Source organism: Carettochelys insculpta, chromosome 1 (assembly GCF_033958435.1).
Source record: "Carettochelys insculpta isolate YL-2023 chromosome 1, ASM3395843v1, whole genome shotgun sequence".
NCBI lineage: Eukaryota > Metazoa > Chordata > Testudines > Carettochelyidae > Carettochelys > Carettochelys insculpta.
Window position 1 is genome coordinate 334,370,953 of NC_134137.1, and position 27,935 is coordinate 334,398,887.

Sequence of the window (27,935 nt, forward strand, 5' to 3'; positions counted from 1 at the left end):
AAATCAACCTTTATAGAATCATAGGGCTGGAAGGGACCTCAGGAGGTCATCTAGTCCAGCTCCCTGCTTCAAGCAGGATCAACCCCAACTAAGCCATCCCGGCGAGGACCTTGTCAAGCCAGGATTTAAAAACCTTTAAGGATGGAGAATCCACCACCTCTCTAGGCAACAAATTCCAGTCCTTCACCACCCTCCTGGTAAAGAAGTTTTTCCTGCTATTCAACCTACTCCTCTCCTTCTGTAGCTTCAGACCATTACTCCTTGTTCTGCCATCTGACACTACTGAAAACAGTTTCTCTCCATCCTCTTTAGAGTCCCCCTTCATGAAGTTGAAGGCTGCTATTAAATGACCCCTCAGTCTTCTCTTCTGTAAACTAAACAATCCCAAATCCCTCCACTTCTCCTCATAGGTCATGTGCTACAGCCCCTTAATCATTTTTGTTGCCCTCTGCTGAATGTACTCCAGCACATGCACATCCTTTTTATACTGGGGGGCTCAAAACTGGACACAATATTCCAGACATGGCCTCGCCAGTGCCGAATAGAGGGAAACAACAACCTCTCAAGATCTGCTCAAAATGCTCCTCCTAATGCACCCTAATATGCCATTAGACTTCTTGGCTACAAGGGCACACTGTTTACTCATATCCAGCCTTTCATCCACCATAACCCCTAGGTCCCTTTCCATCGTACTGCTGCTGAGCCAGTCGGTCCTCAGCCTATAACAATGCTTGGGATTGTTTCCGCCCCAGGTGCAGGACTCCACACTTCTCTTTGCTGAACCACATAAGATTTCTTTTGGCCCAGTCCCCCAATTTATCCAGGTCACTCTGGATTCTCTCTCTACCCTCCAACATATCTACCTCTCCCCCTAGTTTTGTGTCATCCACAAACTTGGTGAGGGTGCAATCCAATCCTTCATCCAGGTCATTAATAAAGATGTTGAACAACGCCGGCTCCAGAACCGAGCCTTGCAGCACTCCACTTGTAACTGACTGCCATCCAGATATTGAGCCATTGACCACTACCCTTTGGGCCCGACCACTGAGCTAGCTTTCTATCCATCTTTTAGTTCAAGGATCCAATCCATACTTCCTTAACTTATGGGCAAGAATGTTGTGGGAGACTGTATCAAAAGCTTTGCTGAAGTCAAGGTATATCACATCCACTGACTTCCCCATGTCCACATAGCCTGTTACCTCATCATAGAAGGTAATCAAATTGGTCAGACAGGACTTGCCCCGGTGAATCCATGTTGGCTACTTTTGATCACTTTCCCCTCTTCCAAGTGCTTCAGAATGAGACCTCTTAGGTGTCACAGTTGACCTCTGTACTCCTTGACAGATGTAAGGGAGGTTGATAGGAGCAACTCTCCCTTTAACCTTCCCTTGTAGAGATAGCCAAATTAGCTGAGCACAAATATGTCAATTTTAACTACACAATTGCTGCAGCTAGAATTGTGTACCTGCTGTCAACTTTCTTAGCCTACTGTAGACGTAGCCTTTGAATCAGTGCCACTGTGTTTGAAAATGCTTGGGTAGGGTTGGTTTTAACAAGGTAGCAGTTGTGTTTGATCATCCTTCTCAAACACTCAAATACGACAGAGGTCTTAAATCTGATTGTCTCCTATGGGATATTGGTGGTAACATAATATAACCCTGTTCTCTCCAGCTGTGACAGAAAAATAAGTTGACTGTAGAGACAATGCTTGATTCTGTTAGTGAAACTAGACAGTATGTACAATATTGTCAACCACATATTAGAAATAGCTAGGTTCTTTTAACAAGCTTTCCAGATTCTCTAAAAAAAACACTCTCAAACTTTTGTAATTGTACTTATCAACTAGGAATGTGGAGATAATATCCAAAATAACAGTGAACAAAATGTGTTTTGAAGTGAGAGAGCTAAACATAACACAAAATGTGTATATCACAAAAGGTGTATATCACAAAATATCTTCTGTCAAACACAACACTGGAAAATGACTTGAAAAATGAGGCAGTTAGTTTTTATTTAAGAATAGTAAACTGTTAGACAATGACTCTCAGAAGAACCAAAAACAAATTAGGTACATATACATAATGTATAGGAAATAAGAGATTTTACTGAAATGAAAAATGAGCAGAAGATTCAATTTTTGCTGTAAGACGTGAGGCAGAAAGAGTGCTTCTAGTTGTCAAGCATGCAGTAATTTTATTCCAAAAATTACCAATATTTACTGTTTAAAGAAACAAGATGAAGTAGAGACCAAATCTTACGGGTTGTGTCTCTTAATGACAACATGGGGATGTAATCCCCACTGTTTTACTTACATAGAATTCATTCTGTGCCCTCAGGGACACTGATTAAAGCAAGCAAAATAATCACAGTTATAACTATGACTATTATAATTTAAGGATAGAAAAAAACAAACAAGCAAACAGCCACTTCATTTACAAATTCTTATACTTGTGAAGAGCTTTTAGCAGAAAATGCACTTCTGGGAGTTGGAGGGTAAAGGAAAGTAATATAATTAATGCCAATCAACATGGCCTGTTTTAGCATATTTGATACAAGTGTTTTAGTTTATAAATGGGGAAATGTGAACAATCTTAACCAAACACTATGAAACCAAAGACAGATTTTAAATTCAGTTACTTAGAAGAAGCCATTCAAGGAGTGGTCTTGAAACAAGATATAATTTACTATGAATATAGTGATATGGGTAATCTGTTTTCATACATCTTATGCAGATTATTTGATATTTGGAGGTTCTTATAGTTGCAGTCTTGCCAAATCTTATAGGTTTTTTGTGTGTCACTGAATTTGGCTGGAGCTTGAGGCAGTCTTGTAAAGATGCGTGAAAATTCCATCCCTTTAGCAAATTGGAGTCCCCTGATTTGCTGCTCATCCTTGTTGAAATAATATGTAGCACTGCATTTGTCATGCAGGTCAAGGAAGTCTCAGATTCTCTGACTTCCTGAAACCTCCCTGACAGCTGGAGTGGTTCTGTTCCTGCAGCCAGCCACACTGGCCAATGGGGGAAGGGAGAAGAAATGGTTGGATCCGGGGCTCCCCTCACAGGAGCTTTGGAGAAGGAACTGATCCCCTGAGGCTACCCCCTCACTGACAGCCAGAGCAGCTGCAAACCACTCCCCCCCTCGATCCAGACTCCCCACGCAATAATGTCCAGAGGAGGCTCTGGTCCCCTGAGACTGCTATCATAGCAATGGCTGGAGCAGCCGCTAGCCTCATACATGTCTCCCCAGTAGCTCGTGCCACAGGTCCCCCTCCCCCTCAGCAGTTAGTACTGTGGGCTTTCCCCCTGCCAAATTCATGGTCATGAAAAACCCATCATGAACCATGACATCTGGTCCATTGTGGGCCCTTACCCTTTACTATACAGATTTCATGGGGAAACCAGCATAACTGAAGCTAGGGCTGCTTCTACACATGCGCCTCCTGTTCAATGTGTCATGGTATTAAGGCAGTTTGAAGCAGGCTAATAAGATGCTAATGCAAATATTCAGCGCCTCATAACCATAATGGCAGCCATGCTGGTTTCAAAGTGCAGACTTTGAATTGCAGATTGACAGTGTAGATGGGGGCAGATTCGAAATAAGCACCCCACTTCGACATTCCTTTGCTCCCCCTGAACTAGATTGGAGTAAGGGAATGTCGAAATGGAGCACTTCTTTCAAAGCTGCCCCCTTCTACACTGTCAATCTGCAATCCGAAGTCTGCACTTTGAAATTGGCACAGCCGCCATAATGCTAATGAGGTGCTGAATATGCACGTTAGCGCCTCATTAGCCTGCTTCAAACTGCCTCATTTCCACGCCACCTCCACGAGGAGGTGGTATGTGTAGAAGCAGCCAAGGGGCCTGAGCAAACAGAGAGTTGCAGAAGGTCCACAAAGTTATGTTGGAGGGTGCGGGTCACAGTCCTGCCACCCTTACTTCTGTGCTGTCTTCAGCACTGGGCAGCTGGAAAGTGTTGGCTGGGTGCCCGTGTCTGAAAGTAGTGCCCTGCCAGCAGCGGTGCAGAGGTAAGGTGAAAATTCCATACTATGCCATCCTTTTGTGCCGCTGCTGGTGGCATCTCTCTCTGCAAAGATGGACTCCTGTCCAGTGTTGGCTGATAGAGGAAGTTATTGCTTCCTTGCTTGCTTGGACTGAGCCGTCGATCAACAGATCTCATCTTCTGTGACACCGTTGGGGAGCAACTAAATCAACCCTTGATAGGCAGAGCTAATTACAGATATCACATAAACAATGCCAACTGCAGAGTGTTGTATATTCATTTATGATCCTATGTGTTTTTTGTCGTGCCTGGATATGCTGACTCTCAAAGCAAGTAAGAGCCTCAACAGTTGTTTGCCACCAGGACAATCTGTCCCGAATTTGATTTTCCAGATCATTGGGAGATATGCCACATGATTTTACATTTGCCTTTAAGATATCTTTATAGCTCTTATACTCTCCACAGATAGAGCACTTTCTATGAGCAAGTTGTCCATAAAAGACCATCTCAGCTATCTGTGTATCCTACTTCCTCATAACATAGGCAATCCAACAAAGCTGTTTGTTCGTAAGCATTGCTCCCATGCCCATGACACCACATAGTTTAAGAACCTCTGTGTCAGGAATTTTATCCCACCAATTCATGTGGGCAATCTTCTCAGACAGCACATATGGAACTGATGAAGTTTCAAAGCATGACAGAGATATAGTGTCCATGACTCCAAGCCATACAGCAAGATATTCAGGACTACTGCCTGATAAACTGATGCCTTGGTCATGCCATAAGCATTTGGTCAATTCTCCAAAAGCAGCTCTGGCTTTGGCTGATTCAGCAGATAAGTCATGATTCACATTTATGCTAGTGGACAGTACACTTCCAGGGTAGTAGTTCTTGTGAACAGCCTTAAGGACTGTACCAGCAGCAGTGATCACTGGCATGCCGATCTCTTTCCAAACGTGCTGAGGCATAACTTCTGTCTTCCTGAGGCTCGCTATGAGCCCAAAGCAGTGAGCAGAGGTAACAAAGCAATCGAAAAGCGCCTGTGCATACTTTGGTGAATGAGCCAACAATGCACAGTCATGAGCAAAACAGAAGGTGCTAAATAAAAGTGATATGGTACATCAGCTGGCCACCAGCAGCTTCATAAATTTCTGATGGAATTGCATCACTGACAAGTGCCTTTCCAGATTTTATCTGTTTAACAGCTTTTTGTTCCTCATCAAGGGTTGGTGGTACGACCAGCTGTAAATCATGAGCCCATGAGGAATCCCCTCAAGAATGCTGCTGTCAGAAGATGAGGTCTGGTTCAATATTTTGTGAAAATGTTCAGCCCAGCAGTCAAGGATTTTAGCACTAACTGTGATCAAAGTGAGGCCATCAGCAGAGTGCACTGGTGTATAGCACTGGTGTACGCGTGACCCATAGACTGCCTTCAGCCCATCATAGAATGCTTTAAAATCATGTCCATCAGCTGGATCTTGGAATTTAACTGCTTGATCTTTCCACCAGTCTTCTTCATATGTGCTTGTATCTTGAGTATTTCAAGTTTACTTACATCCAGCTTTTTTTTTGGCATACAGCAGAATGATGATGTTTTGATGGACAAAAGTTCAAGGAGACAACACTGCATACCGTGTAGAGATCAGACTAGGAGTCAGTACCATGCACAGCATGAGTCAACTTGACATCAAAAAAATCTCTTTGTTTTGTAATGAAGTAGTCAATCATGTGCCAAGGCTTATACGGAGAATGCCTCCAAGTTGCTTTGCACTTGTTCCTCTGTTGGAAGAATTTGCTTGCAATAGCAAGCTCATGCTGAGCACAAGTTTGAAGAAGAAAAGTGCCATTTGAGTTTTCACTTCCAATAGCAAGATGTCCAACCACTTTGGCTATGTGGTGCTGTCCAGACCAACTCTAGCATTAAAATCACCAAGTATATATAGCTTGGATTTAAAAGGTACTGAAGAGATCACAGAATTCAGGCTAGCATCTAAAGCCTCCTTTTCACCATTTGTAGTAGTCAAAGTGAGTGCTTATACATTAACAAGTATAAGGCATTGTCCCTGCCTCAGTCTAAGTTTTGTGGTCATAAGGTGAGGACTGACAGCATGTGGCTCAGATACAAGGTAGGGGACTAGTGGTGTCCCTATGGCAAAGTCAACTCCTACTTGCCTTGGATGAGCTTCAGGGTAGCCCATACAGTAATATGAACATCCTGCTCCAACCTTTGAACTGGCTGGTACTAGAAATATGTGTTTCACTTGAAGCTGCAACATCAACTTTATAACATGCAAGTTCTGTACCAATTATTGTTGTCCTGTTTTCATGGCAATCATCATGATCAAGAATGTGCATACATTCAAGGATGCAAAGGATAGTTTCTGTTTAGTTGCTGATTTTCCCTTGTAACTGCAAAAATTGGGTATCCAGTTAATAATGCAGTTCTTGTCCCAGAATCAGGCTCCAAAGTGTATGGAAAGAGTTATTCAGGGTATTGCTTGATGTTCATGCTGAGACAGAAATAGTTTAAAACTTTATTAAGATATACCAAATAGTAATCAATTAGCAATCAAATAGCAAAATAAATCAGGGTTACAAATGCAATATTCTTATTCTAAAGGTACCTATGGTATTTAAAACTTCCATAAATATGTTTACATCCTTTCTTGAGTTCCTCTTTGTAAGAGACAAAGGACCAGCCTTGCCGCTGGCATGCCAAGACAGTTCAGGCCCAGGTTCTTCAATTCTTGAGTGAGAGGCGCTCCAGGACCAGACGGTATTCACCCAAGGGTTCTGAAAGAACTCAAATGTGAAATTGCGGAGTTATTAACAGTGGTTTGTAACCTATCCTTTAAATCCACTTTGGTACCAAATGACTGGAAGACGGCCAATATAACACCAATATTTTAAAAAGGCTCTAGAGGAGACCCTGGCAATTATAGACCGATAAGTTTAACATCAGTACCAGGCAAATTAGTAGAAACACTAGTAAAGAATAAAATTGCAAGGCACGTAGAAGAGCACGAATTGTTGGGCAAAAGTCAGCATGATTTCTGCAGAGGGAAGTCGTGTCTAACGAATCTACTAGAATTCTTTGAAGGGGTTAATAAACATGCGGACAAGGGGCACCCAGTGGACATAATATACCTAGATTTCCAGAAAGCCTTTGACACGGTCCCACACCAAAGGCTTTTATGTAAATTAGGCGGTCATGGGATAGGAGGAAAGATCCTTTCATGGATCGGGAATTGGTTAAAGACAGAAAACAAAGGGTTGGAATAAATGGTAAATTTTCACAATGGAGGAGGGTAGCTAGTGGTGATCCCCAGGGGTCAGTCCTGGGACCGATCCTGTTCAACTTGTTCATCAATGATCTAGAAAATGAGGTAAGCAGTGAGGTGGCAAAGTTTGCAGATGACACCAAGTTGTTCAGGACAGTCAAAACCAAAACAGATTGTGAAGAACTACAAAAAGATCTCAGAAAACTGAGTGACTGGGCAGCAAAATGGCAAATGAAATTTAATGTGGGTAAGTGTAAGGTAATGCGTGTTGGAAAAAATAACCCAAATTATACGTACTACATGATGGGGTCAAATTTAGCTACGACAGATCAGGAAAGGGATCTTGGAGTTATAGTGGATAGTTCTCTGAAGACATCCACGCAGTGTGCAGCGGCAGTTAGTAAAGCAAATAGGATGTTAGGAATTATTAAAAAAGGGATCGATGACAAGACAAAAGATATCATACTTCCCCTATATAAAACTATGGTACGCCCACATCTTGAGTACTGCGTGCAGATGTGGTCTCCTCACCTCAAAAAAGATATATTGGCATTAGAAAAGGTTCAGAAAAGGGTGACTAAGATGATTAGGGGCTTGGAACGGGTCCCATATGGGGAGAGGATAGAGAGACTGGGACTTTTCAGTTTGGAAAAGAGGCGATTGAGGGGCGATATGATAGAGGTATATAAAATCATGAATGGTGTGGAGAAAGTGAATATAGAAAAATTATTTACCTTTTCCCATAATACAAGAACTAGGGGACACCAAATGAAATTGATGGGTAGTAGGTTCAAAACTAATAAAAGGAAATTTTTCTTCACACAGCACACAGTCAACCTGTGGAACTCCTTGCCCGAGGAGGCTGTGAAGGCCAGGACTCTATTGGGGTTTAAAAAAGAGCTTGATAAATTTTTGCAGGTGAGGTCCATAAATGGCTATTAGCCAGGGGTAAAGTATGGTGCCCTAGCCTTCAGAACAAGGACAGGAGATGGATGGCAGGAGATAAATCACTTGATCATTGTCTTCTGTTCTCCTTCTCTGGGGCACCTGGCATTGGCCACCGTTGGCAGATGGGATGCTGGGCTGGATGGACCTTTGGTCTGACCCAGTATGGCCATTCTTATGTTCTTATGTTAACTCAGCTTCTCCTAAGCCTCTGTGAGGGAGTTTGTGTGCAGGAGGGGGTGAAAGGTTGTTGGGCTCTGGGAAGGAGTTTGGGTGCTAGGTGCAGGCTCTAGGCTGAGGCAGAGGATTGGGGTGCAAAAGGATGCAGGTTTTGGGAGGAAGTTTGAGGGTAAGAGGGGAAGTAGGCTTTGGGAGGGGGTGTGATGTGGGAAGAGGTCGGGGACAGAGTTGAAGTTGTGGCACTTATCCATGGCACCCCCTCTGGCAGTGGCTTTTATGTGGGGACACACATACAGGGGAGCATGTAGGGAAGCTAGGCGAGGCTATCTCCTAGCCCTGAACTTTGGTGGAGCCGTGCCCTGAATCAGGCATATTCCCGGCACCTGGGTACTATGACCCCATAGAAATACTGCCCACAGGAGTAACTCAATACCCTACAATAATCTTGAAGCTTCCCACAATTCCTTTTTGGGTCAGTACACCTACAATTATATGACCATGACATTTTTGATTGAAAGAGCAGCAATCATGACATTTATTCTAAAAATCCTATCACCATGAAATTGACCAGACCATGAATAGACTGTGAATTTGGTCGGGCCCTAATATAAGTTATGAACAGGCCATGGGCAGTGATTTTTTGTTTCTTGCTTCTTGTATTCTTACTGTGCTTTATATGGGTTAGAACAGATTTTCTTTCCAAAGAAGAAGGAGTGAAAAAACAGTGTTATGATTTTAAATTTAATTAAATCACAGTTTTAGACATAGTTTATACCTTAAACTCCAATTGCATTTCAATAACCTGTTATGATCATTAAAATAAAAAATAAAGTTAATTCTTTGGCTTTGCTTTTCAGAAATTTTATCTTTCCTAAGCTCCTGAAGCCTCAATGGTATCATGTTGCCATCTGATTGCTGTTGTTGTTTTCTTGTAGAAGTCAGCCGAGCTAGGAGGAGAGAGTTATGAGTCCCTGATGAAGTTGCGAAATGGGCACAGAGCAATGTGTTTTTCTCAATTCAAAGAAATTTATGTTTTTTTCTCTTTCCTTAATTTCCATGCAAAAGAAAAAACATACCTCTGCCTTAGACTCTGCTGGGTCTAAAGACCAGCTGCTGTCACCCTTACATTGGCTCAAAACCTTTGTGAGATTGTATGTTCATGAGATGAAAATGCTAGCAAGACAATCTGCTCATTCACATATAGAGGGTGCTAATTACCTTTGTCCCTGTGGTCAGAAACTTCCCAGAACACCTTGGCTACATCTCCGTAAGAAACATCCATCGACACACAATAGCAGATCAAAGAAGCAATCCACTCTGACAACAGGGAGCAAGCAGACTGCCTGGCCGCTCTCTCGACAGAATGGCCAACCAGAAGCTCAGCACGCAGGCTGACAAGGGAACTAGAAGCCCTGTCTGTCGACAACCCCTCCTCCCCGCCCCACCTCCTGGAGTATCTACACAGCTTTTTTTGTCTACAGAAAACTGTCAACAAAGGTGTTACACCTGAATGCAAAGGGGCCAATGCTGCCAGTGAATGTGCCGGGTTTTGTTCACAGTGTGCCAACACAGCACATGAAAATGGCCATTTTGAAGTTTATTAATGAAGTGCTGAAATACGTATTCAGCGCCTCATTAGAATGCCGGCAGCCGCGGCACTTCGAATTTGACGTGGCTCGCTGCTGCACTGCTCATCCAGATGGGGGTCCTTTTCGAAAGGACCCCAGCAACTTTGAATTCCCCCTTATTCAGAATAAGGGGGATTTCAAAGTTGCTGGGGTCCTTTCAAAAAGGACCCCATCTGGATGAGCTGCGCGGTGATGAGCCGTGGCAATTTCGAAGTGCTGCAGTTACCGGCATTCTAATAAGGCACTGAATATGTATTTCAGTGCTTCATTAGTAAACTTCAAAATGTCCATTTGCATAGCCATTTCAAAGTTTTGGGAGAGTGTAGACGTAACCTTTATGTGTTGACACTTAGCGGGCATTTCTGACAAAAGGCTGGTTTTGCCAGAAAAACCCTGTCATGTAGACATAGCCCTTGGGTTTTACCTTTCTCCTATTCAGTCAATTTTCTGAGCGAGCCTAAAGTTTAGTTCCTTCATGGGTTATAATAGGAGTTGAAACTCTGTTTCAAATGTGTCCAAATGCTCTTATTTCCTATATAGGTATTTCAGCTCACAAAATAGCATTTTAAAACTGTACTAACTCTTATAGAAAGTCTTTGGCCGTGTCTACACTAGTCCAAAACTTCAGAATGGCCATGCAAATGGCCATTTCAAAGATTACTAATGAAGTGCTAAAATACATATTCAGCGCCTCATTAGAATGCCAGTGGCCACGGCCCTTCAAAATTGCCACAGCTCGCTGCTGTGTGGCTCATCCAGATGGGGGTCCTTTTCGAAAAGACCCCACCAACTTCAAAATTCCCTTATTCCTATCAGCACATAGGAATAAGGGGATTTCGAAGTCGGTGGGGTCCTTTCAAAGAGGACCTCCGTATGGATGAGCCGCGTGGCAGCGAGCAGTGGAAATTTCTAAGTGCCGCGGCCGCCCACATGCTAATGAGGCACTGAATACGCATTTCGGCTCTTCATTAGTAATCTTCAAAATAACCTTTTGCATGGCAATTTCAAAGTTTTGGGCTGGTGTAGATGTAGCCCTTACAACAGAACCAATATTACAGAAGTTATTGTATTGTATTGTTATTGTTATTTTCTTTTTACCAATCTCTGGAGATGTGACTCTTGTCATTCTGAATGCACTAAGAAGTTATTGAAGCCTTGCTAGATAACTACTTAATTTTGAATTAATAAAAATAATTTTGTAATCAAATGAATTCTTATTTTAATCAATCACAACATCAAATGAATGTGCACATTTTTCTTTTACTATTCACATAATGGAGTTATCAAATAGATATTATAGCAGACTTGCATCTAAATACAAAATATTTGCAAATATCCATCGCAAAAGAAACCTATACCATCGTAAGCATTTAAGGAACAAACAAAAGTTTTCACCTTTAAGTGGAAATATGGCGTTAGATGTAACTAAAACACTTCCCAACTGCACATAATTCCATAAAGTTAAATGAATGTACGCTTTCTGACTGCCTATGAAAGAAATAAGTTTCAATAAGAATATTCTTACAATTCTTTATATGTGTTAGAACTGGGATTTTCTTTGCACAGAAGAGGGAGTGAAAAAGTCCAGTTTTATGACTTTGCTGATTGCTTCTCTTAACATTATTCCTTATCTTTATACCCTTGACCACTTACCAATTGCATTTAAATCATGCAATTAGACTTCTATCAATTATGTTATTCAAATGTTCATGCTAACTAAGACCTGCATATACCTTTCCAAACCTAGTAGAAAAGAAAATAACATAAAATGTTAAAGCAAAGCATAAGTTATAAACCTTCATTAAAGAGTCTTCATAAATACCATTAGAACAATAAACGAAAAGTCAAGACCCTGGTATATGGCATAATGGACAGTTCAAATAGGAGACGCAGACCCCACAGAAAATGGAGAATGGGTAGATGGTATAGCAGATTGATGCAGAGCTAGTCTACAGAAACTAAGCCACTCTGCACTGGACAGCGAAAAGTGGAAGGAAATAGTGAGGGAGGCATTGGACACCATTAAGGTTAATAAACATTGTATTACATAGCATTAATAATTAGTTTTGCATCAGTACTGAGGTCTGCCGACTAGTGACATATCGAGTTACAAGTCATGTTCCAGGACTCAGCAATGAGTCATGAGGTTCCCCAGACTGAAATCAGAAGTGCTAACCTTACCATTTGTTATGGACATGCTTTTCCTGATCTACTGTTGCCTAATTTAGCAAACATTTTGTAAAATACATAGCTTGAAGCATTACCTGAAAAACATTGGTTTTATTTTATCTGGAGTAAGAAAAGTGTCAGTAAAGCCACCTTCTTCGTGAAGAAAAAAAAGAAAAAAACCAATCCCTGATATAGGAATCCTATAAAAAATGGAAACTGGGACAAATTACAAAGAATGAACACAGGCAAATAACACAGGAATGCAGGAGTAAAATTAGAAGGGCTAAGGCACAAAATGAGCTCCAACTAGCTACAGGCATAAAGGGTAACAAGAAGGCCTTTTACAAATATATCAGAAACAAGAGGAAGACCAAGGACAGGGTAGGGCCATTGCTCAGTGAGGAGGGAGAAACAGTGATGGGGAACTTGGAAATGGCAGAGATGCTTAATGACTTCTTTGTTTCGGTCTTCACAGAGAAATCTGAAGGAATGCCTGACATAGTGAATGCTGGTGGAAAAGGGGTAGAGTTAGTTTTTGAAATAAAAAAAGAACAAGTTAAAAACCATTTGGAAAAATTAGATGTCTGCAAGTCACCAGGGCCTGATGAAATGTATCCTAGAATCCTCAAGGAGCTGATAGAAGAGGTAGCTGTGCCATTAGCTCTCATTTTTGGAAAGTCATGGGAGACAGGAGAGATTCCAGAAGGCTGGAATAGTGCCCATCTACAAAAAGGGGAATAAGAACAACCCAGGAAATTACAGGCCAGTAAGCTTAACTTCTGTGCCAGGAAAGATAATGGAGCAGGTAGTTAAGGAAGTCATCTGCAAGCACTTGGAAGGTAGTAAAGTGATAGGGAACAGCCAGCATGGTTTTGTAAAAAACAAATCATGTCAAACCAACCTGATAGCTTTTTTCGACACAATAACGAGACTCATAGATAAGGGAGAAGCAATGGATGTGGTATACCTAGACTTTAGTAAAGCATTTGATACGGTCTCGCATAATATTCTTATTGACAAACTAGGCAAGTCCAACTTAAATCGCGCTGCAATAAGGTGGGTGCATAACTGGCTGGCTAATCACACCCAGAGAGTAGTTGTTAATGGTGCTCAATCCAGCTGGAAAAGCATAACAAGTGGGGTTCTGCAGGGGTCTCTTTTAGGACCAGTTCTGTTCAATATCTTCATTAATGATTTGGATATTGGCATAGAAAGTACGCTTATTAAGTTTGCAGATGATACCAAGCTGGGAGGGGTTGCAACTACCTTGGAGGATAGGGTCATAATTCAGAATGATCTAGATAAATTAGAGAAATGGTCTGAAGTAAACAGGATGAAGTTTAATAAAGATAAATGTAAGGTGCTGCACTTAGGAAGGAATAATCTGTTTCACACATACAGAATGGGAAAAGACTGTCTAGGAAGGAGTACAGCAGAAAGGGACCTAGGGGTTCTAGTAGATCACAAGTTAAATATGAGTCAACAGTGTGATGCTGTTGCAAAAAAAGCAAACATGATTCTGGGATGCATTAGCAGGTGTGTTGTGAACAAGACACGAGAAATCATTCTACCGCTCTACTCTGCGCTGGTTAGACCTCAGCTGGAATATTGTGTCCAGTTCTGGGCACCCCAATTCAAGAAAGATGTGGAGAAATTAGAGAAGGTCCAGAGAAGAGCAACTAGAATGATAAAAGGTCTGGAGAACATGACTTATGAAGAAAGGCTGAAAGAATTGGGCTTGTTTAGCTTGGAAAAAAGAAGATTGAGGGGGGACATGATAGCGGTTTTCAGACATCTTAAAGGGTGTCATAAGGAGGAGGGAGAAAACTTGTTCTTCTTGGCCTCTGAGGAGAGAACAAGAGGCAATGGACTTAAACTGCAGCAAGGGAAGTTTAGGTTGGACATTAGGAAAAAGTTCCTAACTGTCAGGGTGGTCAAGTACTGGAATAAGTTGCCAAGGGAGGTTGTGGAATCTCCCTCGCTGGAGATATTTAAGAACAGATTAGATAGATGTCTATCAGGGATGGTGTAGATAGTGGTCGGTCCTGCCGTCGGGGCAGGGGACTGGACTCGATGGCCTCTCGAGGCCCCTTCAGGTCCTAGTGTTCTATGATTCTATGATTCACATGTCCAGAGGTTTAATTAATAAACACCTTGTGTCACTTAGTTGAACAAGAAAACATATGGAACTGATCCTCCTCTCCTCTGTGCTGGAATAAATCAAGAGTTACCCAAGTGAAGTGAAGAACAAGATGTCCTGTGGCACCTTATAGAGTAAGAGATATTTTGGAGCATAAGCTTTTGTGGGCAAAGACCCGCTTCATTAGATGCATGGGGGGTGTTTCAGAGGGATATTTAAAGAGTGAGGTCCCAGTAAAAGGGAGGGCCAGAGCTGACAAGGTCTATTCAGTCAAGGTGGAAATGGCCCAGTATCAGTAGTATGTATCAAAAGAGGAAAAAACAAGTCAGATCAGACAAGGGGATATGGCACATTGTCAGAGTCTAATGTGGAGATGTTAATACCCATGGCAGAGAAGCTGCTTTTGTAAGGGGCCAGCCACTCCCAGTCTCTGTTTAATCTTTGGTAGATGGAGTCAAATTTGCAAATAAATTGCAGCTCAGAGATTTCTCCCTCCATTTGATTTTTGAAATTCCCTTGTTTTAGTACTTCTCATGAGTAGAGCTATAACCTTGTAAAACAGGTGCACGTGATAGGAAATTGGAGCCCCACAATAACGTAATCAGATGGAGTACTAATTAGAGACAGTACAGTTTTAATGGCTGGTACACTTTGAAATATCTAAGGCTCAGATCCACAATGACACATGGATGTCTAAGTCTCAAGTTTAGGTACCTGAGTCCCAGTTTTGGCTGCACTGAAATCCAGAAAACCCTGCCTTACCCTGTAAACTCACTTGGTGCTTAAGTTTTCAAAGTAAAAGTTCCCAGGATTCCATACTTCAGTGTCTAGGCATGCCCACAGTGACTTTCCTGTAGGAATCCGGACTCCTTACTCCTGCCCAGGGCTTCTGAGGTAGGATGGAGTGGGAGGGCAAAGGCTGGGTCTACACAAGCCCCTTCCTTTCAAAAGGGGCATGCTAATGAGCAGGTTGGAAAGATGCTGATGAATGCAATGAATATGCAACATCTCATTAACATAAAGGCGACCGCAGCAATTCGAAAGTGGAGCTTTTCAAATCGCGCGCCACCCGTGGAGACGGGAAATTCCAAAATGACCCCCCAGTTTTTGAAAGGAAGAAGGTGATAAGAAGAAGGGCTTTCAAAAACTGGGGAGGGGTCCTCTTGAAAGGTCCCATCTCCAACGGCGGCGCGCGATTTGAAAGCCGCACTTTTGAATCGCTGTGGCCACCATTATGCTAATGAGGTGCTGCATATTCATTGCAGCGCTTCATTAGCATCTTTCAAACTCGCTCATTAACATGCCCCTTTCAAAAGGAAGGGGCTCGTGTAGACACAGGGAAATCGTTATTTCATTGTGGGGTATTTTTAGGAATTTTATAATTTTATGTAAATGTCATAAATCAGAGTATTAGGATTTGGAGTTTTCTCTTTGTATATTACATTATTAATTAGAGTAGCATATATTGTTTCAAGCAATACTTTAAGAACACTAGGGAAACGTCCATGCTAACCAGCAGGGTTGACACAGTATGTGCAGTAAGTTGCTGCGCTTTGCAAATCACACCTCCATAACCTGCATTACTGTGCCATGTAGACAAGCTGTTAGACAGCTTTTTCTGCTTCTTTTGCATAAATACTCATTTCACTTTCCTTTACATTTTTTTCATTGACATTTGTTGGTTAGAAGTAAAAATAGAAGCCCTACTCCTGCCTAAGCCTCATGAACTGGGAAAGGTAGGCATTTGGCTGCCTAAGGCCGTGTCTACACTAGCCTCAAACTTCGAAATGGCCACGCAAATGGCCATTTCAAAGTTTACTAATGAAGCGCTGAAATTCATATTCAGTGCCTCATTAGCGTGCGGGCAGCCGCGGCACTTCGAAATTGACGCGGCTCGCCGCCGCGCAGCTCGTCCCAACGGGGCTCCTTTTCGAAAGGACCCCACCTACTTCGAAGTCCCCTTATTCCTATGAGCAGATGGGAATAAGGGGACTTCGAAGTAGGCGGGGTCCTTTCGAAAAGGACCCCGTCGGGACGAGACACGTGGCGGTGAGCCACGTCAATTTCGAAGTGCCATGGCTGCCCACATGCTAATGAGGCGCTGAATATGTATTTCAGTGCTTCATTAGTAAACTTTGAAATGGCCATTTGCGTGGCCATTTCGAAGTTTGAGGCTAGTGTAGACACATCCTAAGTGCCATGTGGGTCCCAATCCAATGTATGTGTTCAGGTTCAATTCCCTCCTTTCAGTCAGAGTAGAAGGAAGCATGTGAACTGAGGCTGTCCCACCTCTTAGGAGGATACCCAAACCTACAGAGTTAGTCTCTATCTCACCTGGTGACTCTTTGACTGTGGATGATAGAATCTTCATTAGCCCCTACTGATTCTGTAGTCCATACCTCAGGATCCGTGCCCCCTGCTCCAATCACTCTTTCGTTATTTTATATGATGACAGCTGCATAGAAGTACTGTGATCGTCAATGTTGCAACTCCTAATCCCTCCGTGAATTCCAAATATTGCAACCCTCACCAAAAGAAGTTGGTCCAACAAAAGATATATTTGTATCCCTATGACAAAGGCTATTGAGTCAATAGAAAGGTACGACAATGTTTCTGGTGACCTATGGAGTATCTGAGTACAGTCTAAGCACACCAACAGAGTGGTTCTTGGAGGTTTCCATAGACTGTTAACACAAACGGAAGAGTTATAGCAGAAGTTGGCAACCTGCAGCTCCGGAGCCACATGTGGCTCTTTAAGGAGCCCCTTGCAGCTCTGGGTGCTGCTGCCGCTGACTCCTCTGCAGCTCTGTGTCCTGCCCCTCCAAAGTAGTGGAATTCAGTGGTCAGTGGGAGGGATCCAGACATTAGACTAATTCCATTGAGTTCCATTACTTCAGTGTAGCAGGGCAGGGAGCCACAGGCACTGCATGTGGGGGAAGGGAGAAGGGGGAAGGGTGGCTGAGTCTGCCCCCGCTGCAGTTGTGCAACTGCACTAAGAAGGAAGAAGAGGAAACAGAGGGTTCCTAGGAGCTAAGCACAGCTTCCCTCTCTGTAGGGCCAGCACCTTCTCCCAGGCAGCACGGTGCCCACCCAGCTCCTCCTTGCTCCACAGCAGTGGGCCCTCCCCATGTCCACTGGCAGCCTCCAGAGCCTGGGGCCATGTCTTGGTGCAAGCTCAGCTCTCCCAGGACCCAGCCCAGCTCCCTACCCAGCCCTTGGACTCAGTGAGCCCAGCACCAGTGCTGCTGGGAGCCGAGCAGCTGGGAAAGGTGCGGGCACTTCCGAGTCTGGGAAGATGGGGGAGAGGAAGGCATAGAGACCCCCCGCCACCAGTGGAGGGAAAGCAGTAAGTGGGCAAGTAAGATCCAGGTTCAGTGGGCAGGTTGGGACAGAGTGGCTGAGGTGAGTAAAGACCGGGGATTAAGGAGTGGGTCTGGGGCTGAGAGAGGTTAATCCTGAGGCTGAGGGGTGGGTTTGGGTTTGTGGGATGGGAGGTAAAGCTTGGGGATAAGGGTAGACTTGGGGGCTGAGGTGGGTTAAGCTTGGAGCTGGGGGTAACAACTTTCTAACTGGGACAAATCATGGGGTGCGCTGTTCTTAAAACAGGTGTGACAAAAAGTGGAGTTTGACATTATTTATTAAGGGCTGTCTCATTCACATGTATTGCAGCTCTTGGAGTATTGATTTTGTAACTGAATTTGAAAAAAAAGGGGGGGGGGCTCTTCTTGATGCTTTGATTGCAGCCCCAGTTTAGAGCAAGTACCATGTTTACAAATAAATAAATATTGTTCGTTAAAATAAAAGGCAGCACTTTAATTATAAACGATTGCAATTACTCTGCATAGTTTTTAACTGCAAGCAAAAAGTAGACAAACTGCAGTGAATTTGTTATGAACGACAGTACTTCCGCTGAATTTTATCTGTGGTATCTATTGTATGTCAAAATTGTCCATCACTTTGGTAAAATTCTGTTGCATTTTGGAGAATTCAGTGCTTGAAATACCATGTTCGAAGTGCTAATGGGAGTCTGCGTAAAGGGCTAGAACATAAAGATATAGACTTCAGAAAATCAGACTTTCAAGGAATATGAAAGCTAAAGGAAACCAGAAGGTATTCAGTTATATACGTGCAATCAAAAATAAAACTCAGGAAATGCTTTAGAGGCAACCAACAAAATTAGTAAACACAAGCAAACAAACGAGAAAACTATCACAAAACATTCTGAGGCAAAATAGGAAGATAAATAATACCATACAGAAAAGGCACTTGAGTAATAGAAACAAGGTAGGAGGAAAGAAGATAAGAGGGAGGTTGTAACAAGCAAGGTAGAGAGCGAAAAATGTTAGGAATTAAATGACTGAAAAATACTGAAAAAACAACAGATTTCAGAAAATGGTTCAAATATACCCATTAGACATTCGAATAAAAGCAATCTTAGGGCCAATTAAAATTATGATGATTTGTAGTCGCACCTAGATACCTAATTCAGGAATTAGAGCTCCATTGGGCTAAACAGCTTACAAATGTAAAATAGAAAGATAGTACTGGCTTTAAAAATAATGTTTTACATAAACATGCAGCAGGATAAAACAGGTAGTAGTGAGAAAGTAAAGAATGAGCATAACTGTTTGTCCCCAGAACTATTTCACTGTGCATTGGACCAGTTGTGACAGGCTTCGCACACTGGTGGGCAATCTGCAGCCCACAGACTGCATGAGGGGTTCCACCTGTGGCCCATGGACCCTCTGTCTGCCCTCCTTCCCGACATGTGTCTCATGCACTGGGTCACCAGAGCCCTGCACTTCCTACACCTCCCACTCCCTCTCAACACTTTCAAAGCACCATGAATCTGATTTGCATTCCATTCCCACTCCTCTCCCTCCCTTCCACAGTTGGAACAAATGGGTAGGGGACATGCGGGGGGGTGAGGGGCAGTCAGGGGTTCTGCAGGCCACAGGTTGAAGTCCATGGGGTCATGGACTTCTGCAGCCCACTGAGATGAAGAAGACCATTCAGTCTTGGTTGGCCATCACTTGTCTAGCAGGTGCGTGTACATTCCTGACATAATTATTTGGAGCTGCACTGCCACTGAACATCAGGCATGACAGAAGAGAAAAAAGGAATTAGAGGAAGCTAATAAACTTAAACTGAATGAGGCCAAATGTCAACTTCAAGCAACAGAAATAATGTTTCCTGGAAGAGAGACTGACCTCCAAGGGAATCTAGCCCAATGCATTGAAGATACAAGTAATACTGGATATGCTGAGACCTGAAGATAAAAAATAGAATGGAAGGGTTCCTGGGCATGTTGAATTATGTCAGCAAATTGATGCCTACCTATACTGTTCTCTTAACTCAGCTAAGACACCACCTGTGTAAGGTCACAGAAGGGGCATGGAAGCCAGAGTACAAAAGAGAGGTCAGTGATTTAAGGTCCATTCTGATATCAGCTTTGGTGTTAAAATATTTTGATCCTTTGACAGGCATCAGACTTTCCACAGATGCCTTGAAAGGAACAGTATTATTATAGTGTCACAGAACTGATGGGTTGCTAGTTTCATATGCATCCAGGGCTATGACAGCTGCATAGAAGATGTCTGCACAAATCAGAAAAGAGGCAGTAGGTCTGGAGCCTGAACGCAAAAGATTTCATGACTTTTCTTTTTTGTCATAGTTTCAAAACAGAAACTGATCACAAATGACTCATTGAGGCTGTGTGTATACTTGCCCCCAACTTTGAAGGGGGCATAGTAATCAGGGCCATGGGAGATTACTAATGAAGTGCTGCGGTGAATAATACACAGCACTTCATTTGGCTAATTTTCCCCCAATGCAACTTCAAAACATCAAACTTCAAAGTGCCAACATGCATGCAGCCGCAGGCACCTCAAAGTTCCCGTGCTACTTCAAAGTCTCTTTTCTCCTCAAAAGTGCATGTCAGCACTTCAAAGTCTAACACTTCAAAGTTGCCATGAAGGGAAATTAGCCTAACAAAGTGCTGTGTATTCACTGCAGCACTTCATTAGTAATCTCCCATGGCCCTGATTACCATGCTCCCTTCAAAGCTGGGGGCAAGTGTAGACACAGCCTGAGATACACAAAAAAGATCTAAAGAACCAACGCTAAGGACAATACACAACTTCTGAGAGCACAGAAATATGGTGTGACCCATGACTTGCAACCTACATGCCACTTACCAATGACAGAAAAACTCTCAAATCTTTAGCCGTGTCTACACGTGCACGCTACTTCGAAGTAGCGGCACTAACTTCGAAATAGCGCCCGTCACGGCTACACGTGTTGGGCGCTATTTCGATGTTAACATCGACGTTAGGCGGTGAGACGTTGAAGCCGCTAACCCCATGAGGGGATGGGAATAGCGCCCTACTTCGACGTTCAACGTTCAACGTCGAAGTACGGACCATGTAGTCGTTGCGCGTCCCGCAACTTCGAAATAGTGGGGTCCGCCATGGTGGCCATCAGCTGAGGGGTTGAGAGACGCTCTCTCTCCAGCCCCTGCGGGGCTCTATGGTCACCGTGTGCAGCAGCCCTTAGCCCAGGGCTTCTGGCTGCTGCTGCTGCAGCTGGGGATCCATGCTGCATGCACAGGGTCTGCAACCAGTTGTCGGCTCTGTGTATCTTATGTTGTTTAGTGCAACTGTGTCTAGGAGGGGCCCTTTAAGGGAGCGGCTTGCTGTTGAGTCTGCCCTGTGACCCTGTCTGCAGCTGTGCCTGGCACCCTTATTTCGATGTGTGCTACTTTGGCGTGTAGACGTTCCCTCGCAGCGCCTCTTTCGATGTGGTGCTGCACAGCGTCGATGTTGAACATCAACGTTGCCAGCCCTGGAGGACGTGTAGACGTTATTCATCGAAATAGGTCACCACACCAAAATAGGCTACTTCGATGTAGGCTTCACATGTAGACATAGCCTTTATGTTCCATTTGACAACATACTGTCTTATAATCTGAAACAAGCAGTAAACATACATGTGAACAAAGTGTCATGTCCTGTATCTCCAGGAACATGGGACGAATTGAAGACAGAAACAGCTGAAGAATAGAATGCACCAGTTTCCACTGCAAAAATGAGCTATCAGTCATCTGAATAATGCTGTTGACAGAAGCACATATCATGATTGCCACAGGCCGTGTCTACACTAGCCAAAAACTTCGAAATGGCCATGCAAATGGCCGTTTTGAAGTTTACTAATGAAGCGCTGAAATACATATTCAGCGCCTCATTAGCATGTGGGCAGCCACGGCACTTTGAAATTGACATGGCTCGCCACCGCGCGGCTCATCCAGACGGGGCTCCTTTTCGAAAGGACCCCACCTACTTCGAAGTCCCCTTATTCCCATCTGCTCATAGGAATAAGGGGACTTCGAAGTATTCAGGGTCCTTTTGAAAAGGAGCCCCGTCTGGACGAACCACGCGGCAGCAAGCCACATCAATTTCAAAGTGCCGCAGCCACCCGCATGCTAATGAGGCGCTGAATATGTATTTCAGCGCTTCATTAGTAAACTTTGAAATGGCCATTTGTATGGCCATTTCAAAGTTTTTGGCTAATGTAGACATAGCCCCAGTGATGAGACAAAATATTGAAATGAATACATGAAGGTCACCTGGAAGTGAACAAATAAAAAAGGAAGAGGTAGAAAAGTTGAGTTCTGACCACAAACGAATAGTGATATCAAAGAAACAGTGAGCAGGTGAAAAATGTGTCAGAAGTAGAGAGATTCCCAAAAGAACAAAGCAATGGTACTTCACTAAGTCATAATTGACATGTTTCACCTGGGACAACATGATCATCTGATTATAATTGTTTACTCCCTAATTTCCCTGAGGTAGTCCTATTTGAAGATACAACTGGCGACAGGTAAGAGATATTGATCATATTCAATCTTCATTTCAACATGATGGAATTCCAAGAACAACAAAAATTGAAAACTGGCCACAGATCAAGAATAGTGAATTCCAGGTTTTTGCTAACATGTGCAAATTTTATCATGAGCTAGCTACTCCCAGGTACTCTCAAGCTAGTGGATCACCAAATGTGGAGTATGTATACTGAAGAACTTGTTCAAATAAGCAATGGATTCAAAGAATATCTATTCTTACTACTGCTCAGTGAAGCTATGTCTACATGGCACCCTACACTCAAAATAAGATATGCAAATAATAATTTCTTTTCTCTTGCTACCTCAGGATTTAGCCATATGACTATGTAAATGGCTGATTACTGTAGACAAAGCATCAAGGTAAGATAACAATATACCCAATAAATAATATGTGAACATGGAAAGAATGAATTTACCCCATAAGTTTATAGTTTTTCTCTACATTGTTATTCACTAAAGAGTATTTTAGTAAAAAAAGAACAGTGAAACAAGATCATATGATGAAAAATATTCAGACAGAAATGAACTAATTTTTAATCTTGCACTCTAAGGGACAGTGTATTTAGTTTTTGAAGGGACAATAGAACTTATGACTCTCTGCCAGCCTCTATGGTGCACACAGGTGTGGGAGTGATATGTTTCTGAGGGGAAGTTGTAAAAAAATTAAATCAGTCCCTCTCAGGCCACTGAGAGGGTGGAGAAAAGGGGAAAAGATAACTTGCTTGGTAAAATGGATCTTGAATTAATCCACACATTACTCTATGACAGACCTGGCAACACTATAGTTCCTAATTTGGGCTTCAAATGTATCCCAAAGTAGCAACTCCTCAGCTAAACACCATACTAAAATAGCATCTTACCTTTTAAGAGAAATCTCGTGTCATCTTTATTTTCTATAGAGTGTACACAAGATCTTAGGTTTTCAGTTTCAGACCCACACAAAGTAAACTGCATGAAACAGATTTTATCATCTTCGGAAGGATGAAAAGCTAACCTATCATTATTTTAAGCTGTGTTTTCAGGGTGCACATATTTCACATCTCATGCAGAGATCCTGCAGGACTCATCTTTCTCCCCTTCATTCATTACAAGTACACCTCTCCATCCACAAGAATTGAAACAATGAGTATTGGGTTAAACGTAGAAATAGTGAAAGCAGAAGCAAATCTATTCAAACTCAACAGAGCTTCACCTGCTTACATCAGCTCTGAATATGCTATATAAATGATTAACTGGTTTATACTACATCCAGCAGAAGTAGGAGGAGAAAACTGATCTAGTCACTTTTAAATAAATCATAAGAGATGTAAGATATACTGGCAGGAAAGGTTCCAGTGTAGAATGGACTTGCTGAACTAGATTTGTAAATAGTGATGAAGAGATAGCTGTGTTAGTCTGTATTCTATCAAAACAAAAAAAGCAGCCGTGTTGCACTTTAAAAACACAAAATAAATTATTAGGTGAAGAGCTTTCATGGGACAGACCGACTTCTTCAGATCTACAGCCCTACCAAAACAGACATTATATTATATTATATTATATTATATTATATAAATAATCATCAATAATCAGTCATTCACACAAGATCCCACAGAATGAGACTTTACTTATACTTGACAAGAAATCTATAAAACACACTTCCACTACCTACAAAAAAGACAGGATATGACCACTACCACAACCACAGATCACTGGACAATACTGTTAAACTTTGCAGGTACAAACTCAGCCCAGCAGAAGAGTGTCTCTTATCCTGGGGTCTTTCTTTCTGCCCCACTTCCTCCACAAATTTAATACAATTTTGTGGCGACCTCGAAGCCTTCTTTTGCTGCCTCCATCTAAAGGAATTCTTCCAACACACCTATGAACATCAGTCTGACTCACTCAACACTCCCCCACCCCCAACCAACACCAAAAGAAAAATAACTCTGTGTACACTGCCCCTCACGTTCATAGTGACAGCCGTGTACAGACTGCCATTATATGCAAATAACACCAAATGAGACACAATCTCAGGTACATTGAATGCTATGCTGTCTAAAGTCTCAAAAACAACCCAGACATTATAATCAAACTAGCTGGCAAAGGGGGTGCTGTTGTCATCATGAATAAGTCAGACCATGAACAGGAGGCTGCCAGACAACTCTCCAACACCACATTTTACAGACCTGTCTCCTCTGATTCCACTTTAGAATTCCAAAAGAACCTACACCATCTACTTAAGGAACTACCTGCTTCTGCTTAGGACCTTATTCACTCAGATACACCATCTGAGCCCCAACCTGGATTATTTTAATTACTTCCTAAAATCCACAAACCTGGAAACCCCAGACACCTTATCATTTCAGTTATTGGCACCCTTATTACCAAACTATCCAACTATGTAGACTCCCTCCTCAAACCCTACACCACCAGCACTCCTAGCTATCTTTGAGATACCAATGACTTCCTGAGGAAATTACAAAATGTCAGAAAACTTCCTGACAACACCAGCCTTTCGACCATGGATGCAGAGGCTCTCTATGACAGAATTCCACACAAAGACAGGCTAAAAGTGGTCAGGAATACCATGCCTGACATTACCACAGCCAATCTGGTGTTTGACCTACGTAACTTTGTTCTCACCCACAATTATGTCCAATTTGGGAACAAATTATACCTCCAGATTAGTGGCTCTGCTATGGGCATTTGCATGACCCCACAATATGCTAATATATTTATGGCTGACTTGGAATGATTCCTAAGCTGTTGTCCCTTATTACCTCTCCTTTACTTATGACACTTTGATGAGATCTTTATCATTTGGACCCATGGTAAAGAGACTCTAGAAGAATTCCACAGAGAGTTTAACAATCTGCACCCCACCATCAACTTCAGCCTTGACCACTCCGCACAAGAGATACATTTCCTGGACACTACGGTACAAATCACTGATGGCCACATTCTACCGGAAACCTACTGACCACTACACTTGCCTACATGCTTCTGACTTTCATTCTGCACACACCACATGATCCATCATCTAGAGTAAAGCCCTGAGATACAATCACACCTGCTCTGGTCCTACTGACAGAGACCAAAAACTACAAGATCTCTACCAAACTTTCATAAATCTTAACTGTCCCCCAGCAGAAGAAAAAAAAAAAACAAATCAACGGGGCCAGACAAAACACCCAGAAACCAACTATTCCAAGACAGGCCCAAAAAAACCCAATAACAGAACACCACTTGTTATTACCTACAGCCCCCAACTCAAACCACTGCAACACATCTTTAAAGACCTACAACCTATCCTAAATCATGATACCACACTCCAGAAGGCCCTAGGTGACAGGCCTGTTCTCTCCTATGGACAACCTACTAACCTTATGAGGATTCTCACTAGCAACCACAGGCTATACGACAATAATACTAATCCTGGAACTTTTGCTTGCAACAAGCCCCATTGCTAACTTTGTCCACATATCTATTCTAGAGATACCAACAGTGGACTGTTCATTACAGAATGACAGGCACATTCTCCTCTTCCTCAACTAATGTCATATATGCCATCATGTACCAGCAATTCCCACACTCTTTGTATATAGGGCAAACTGCAAACACTCTTTGCCAAAGAATGAACGGACAAAGAGCAGACATCAAAATCTCCAAATACACAAACCTGTCAGCCAGCACATTGATGGAGTGGGCCATTCTATTAAAGACCTGAAAGTTTGTGTTCTGCAGAAAAGAGATTTTAACAGCTGTCTACAGAGAGAATGTTCAGAACTAACATTCATATTCAAATTCAACACTTTAACATGTGGTTTGAACAGAGAGAGCAATTACGTGGCCCATTATAAGGGCTCTTTTACATACTCTGTTTGACCTAACACTCACTTCCCCACCCCTCATCCGCCTTCTCTCTACTCTTCTATCTGATTTGCCAACAACGATAACAATTTTTCTCATTTGTCAACCTCGATAACAATTTTTGGACCTCTGTGCTATATATATTGAGTCTGTTCTGGTAGGGCTGTAGATCTGAAGAAATGGGTCTGTCCATGAAAGCTCATCACCTAATAAATTATTTGGTTAGTCTTTAAAGTGAAACATGACTGCTTTTTTGTTTTGATAGTTTTATAAATGTAAGGTAAAGGAGAAACTAAGCTAAGCTAAGCAAAATTAGTGTGCTTTCAGAACTAAGTGAAATTTTGTTATATGAATGTTATAGAAAATCTTGATATAAGACAGCAGCATTCTATAGCGTCATTCAGGTTCAAAGACTGTCAATATATTCAATATTAAACCTCTATGTTAAAGATTTTAATTTTTCTGCAGCATCATACTTCATCAGGCTGAAAAGGCACCTGTGAGCTGAGAAGCCTTAAATATCTCTATTTAACTGTATGTCACTTTATTTTGAAACTGGTAAAATACTAAATTCTTGGGTTTTAAGGCACTTTTTAGGCAGTCTGGACAAAAGCATCTCAGGTTTGAAAGGTGAAATTTAATAGTCTTTATTACATTTTAAATGGTTCAGATCATGAAGAAGTTTATATAGTATCTCCAAAGAAACAATGAAACTACTTTGCCTAATGCTTTTCCATACACCATTGCTGGGTTGAAATCTTGTTAGGCGAAATAGTTTTTCTTATCTCTTCTGTTTTTATTTCTTGGCTGTTCCTAATTGCATTGGTCTAAAAACTAGTGGCACAATTGCACAAGAAAAAAATCTGGCTAATGACATGTATTTAATTTAGTAAATGCACATAAAGGGTCAGAATATGGCCATTGTGCAACAGGCTCATACACAGTGCAGCGTTATCTGCTCGGAAAGAGCACTGAAGAGATTTTTGCCTCAAGAAGCCACAGTCTCTACCAGGGCTTTTCCCTGTGCCTAGTTTCATAAATTCTAAGGCTATAAGGAACCACTGCAATCATCTAATCCATATGTTCTCAAACTAGGGCGGTGTGCACAATCATGGGGCCCACAATGTATTGGGGCCAGGGCTGGGGTTGGGGGGTGTCCTGAGAAGCTTTAGGGGAAAACATACTACATGCAGTTTACCCAGAGCACATCAGGTCTTCACGTGGTGCTGTGCATTCAAATCGTGATGGCACTGTGCACATTGATGGATTTCTTTTATTGCTTGCATAGCATTATACAAACATGTTGCCATCTGTACATCTATATATCTGTACACTACAGAGATCTTTTGAAAGAAGCCCTTCCAGAAGATCTCGTCTGCAAGAGCTTCTTTCAAAGGAACACATCCACACACAAAAGAGCAGATCAAAACAGCAACCTGCTCTTTCAAAAGAGAGCATTCACACAGCCCCTGCTCTTTCAAAAGAACCAGGCAGGGATCAAAAAAGCAGGTGCTGTGTGGACTGCTTTTTCGAAAGAAGGGCACTGAGGAGCACCTACATGTGTTTTCTTCTGACAGACGCTTGTGAAAGAAGGTGCTTTTCCTGAAACGAGAAAGGGAGAGTGCTTTCGAAAGAAATGCTGCATTCTTTCAATTTACTTTTGTAAGAGCCCCCTTCTTTTGAAAACTCTTTCGAAAGACCTTGCGAGTGTAGACACAGACACTCTGATGTCAATGTCATTCACCAAGTATAGATCTATATGGATCAGATTGGGTGAAAATAAGGAAGTCCTGCGCAGTCTACAGCCATTTCTAGGAATTAGTTCAATAAGATGGAAAT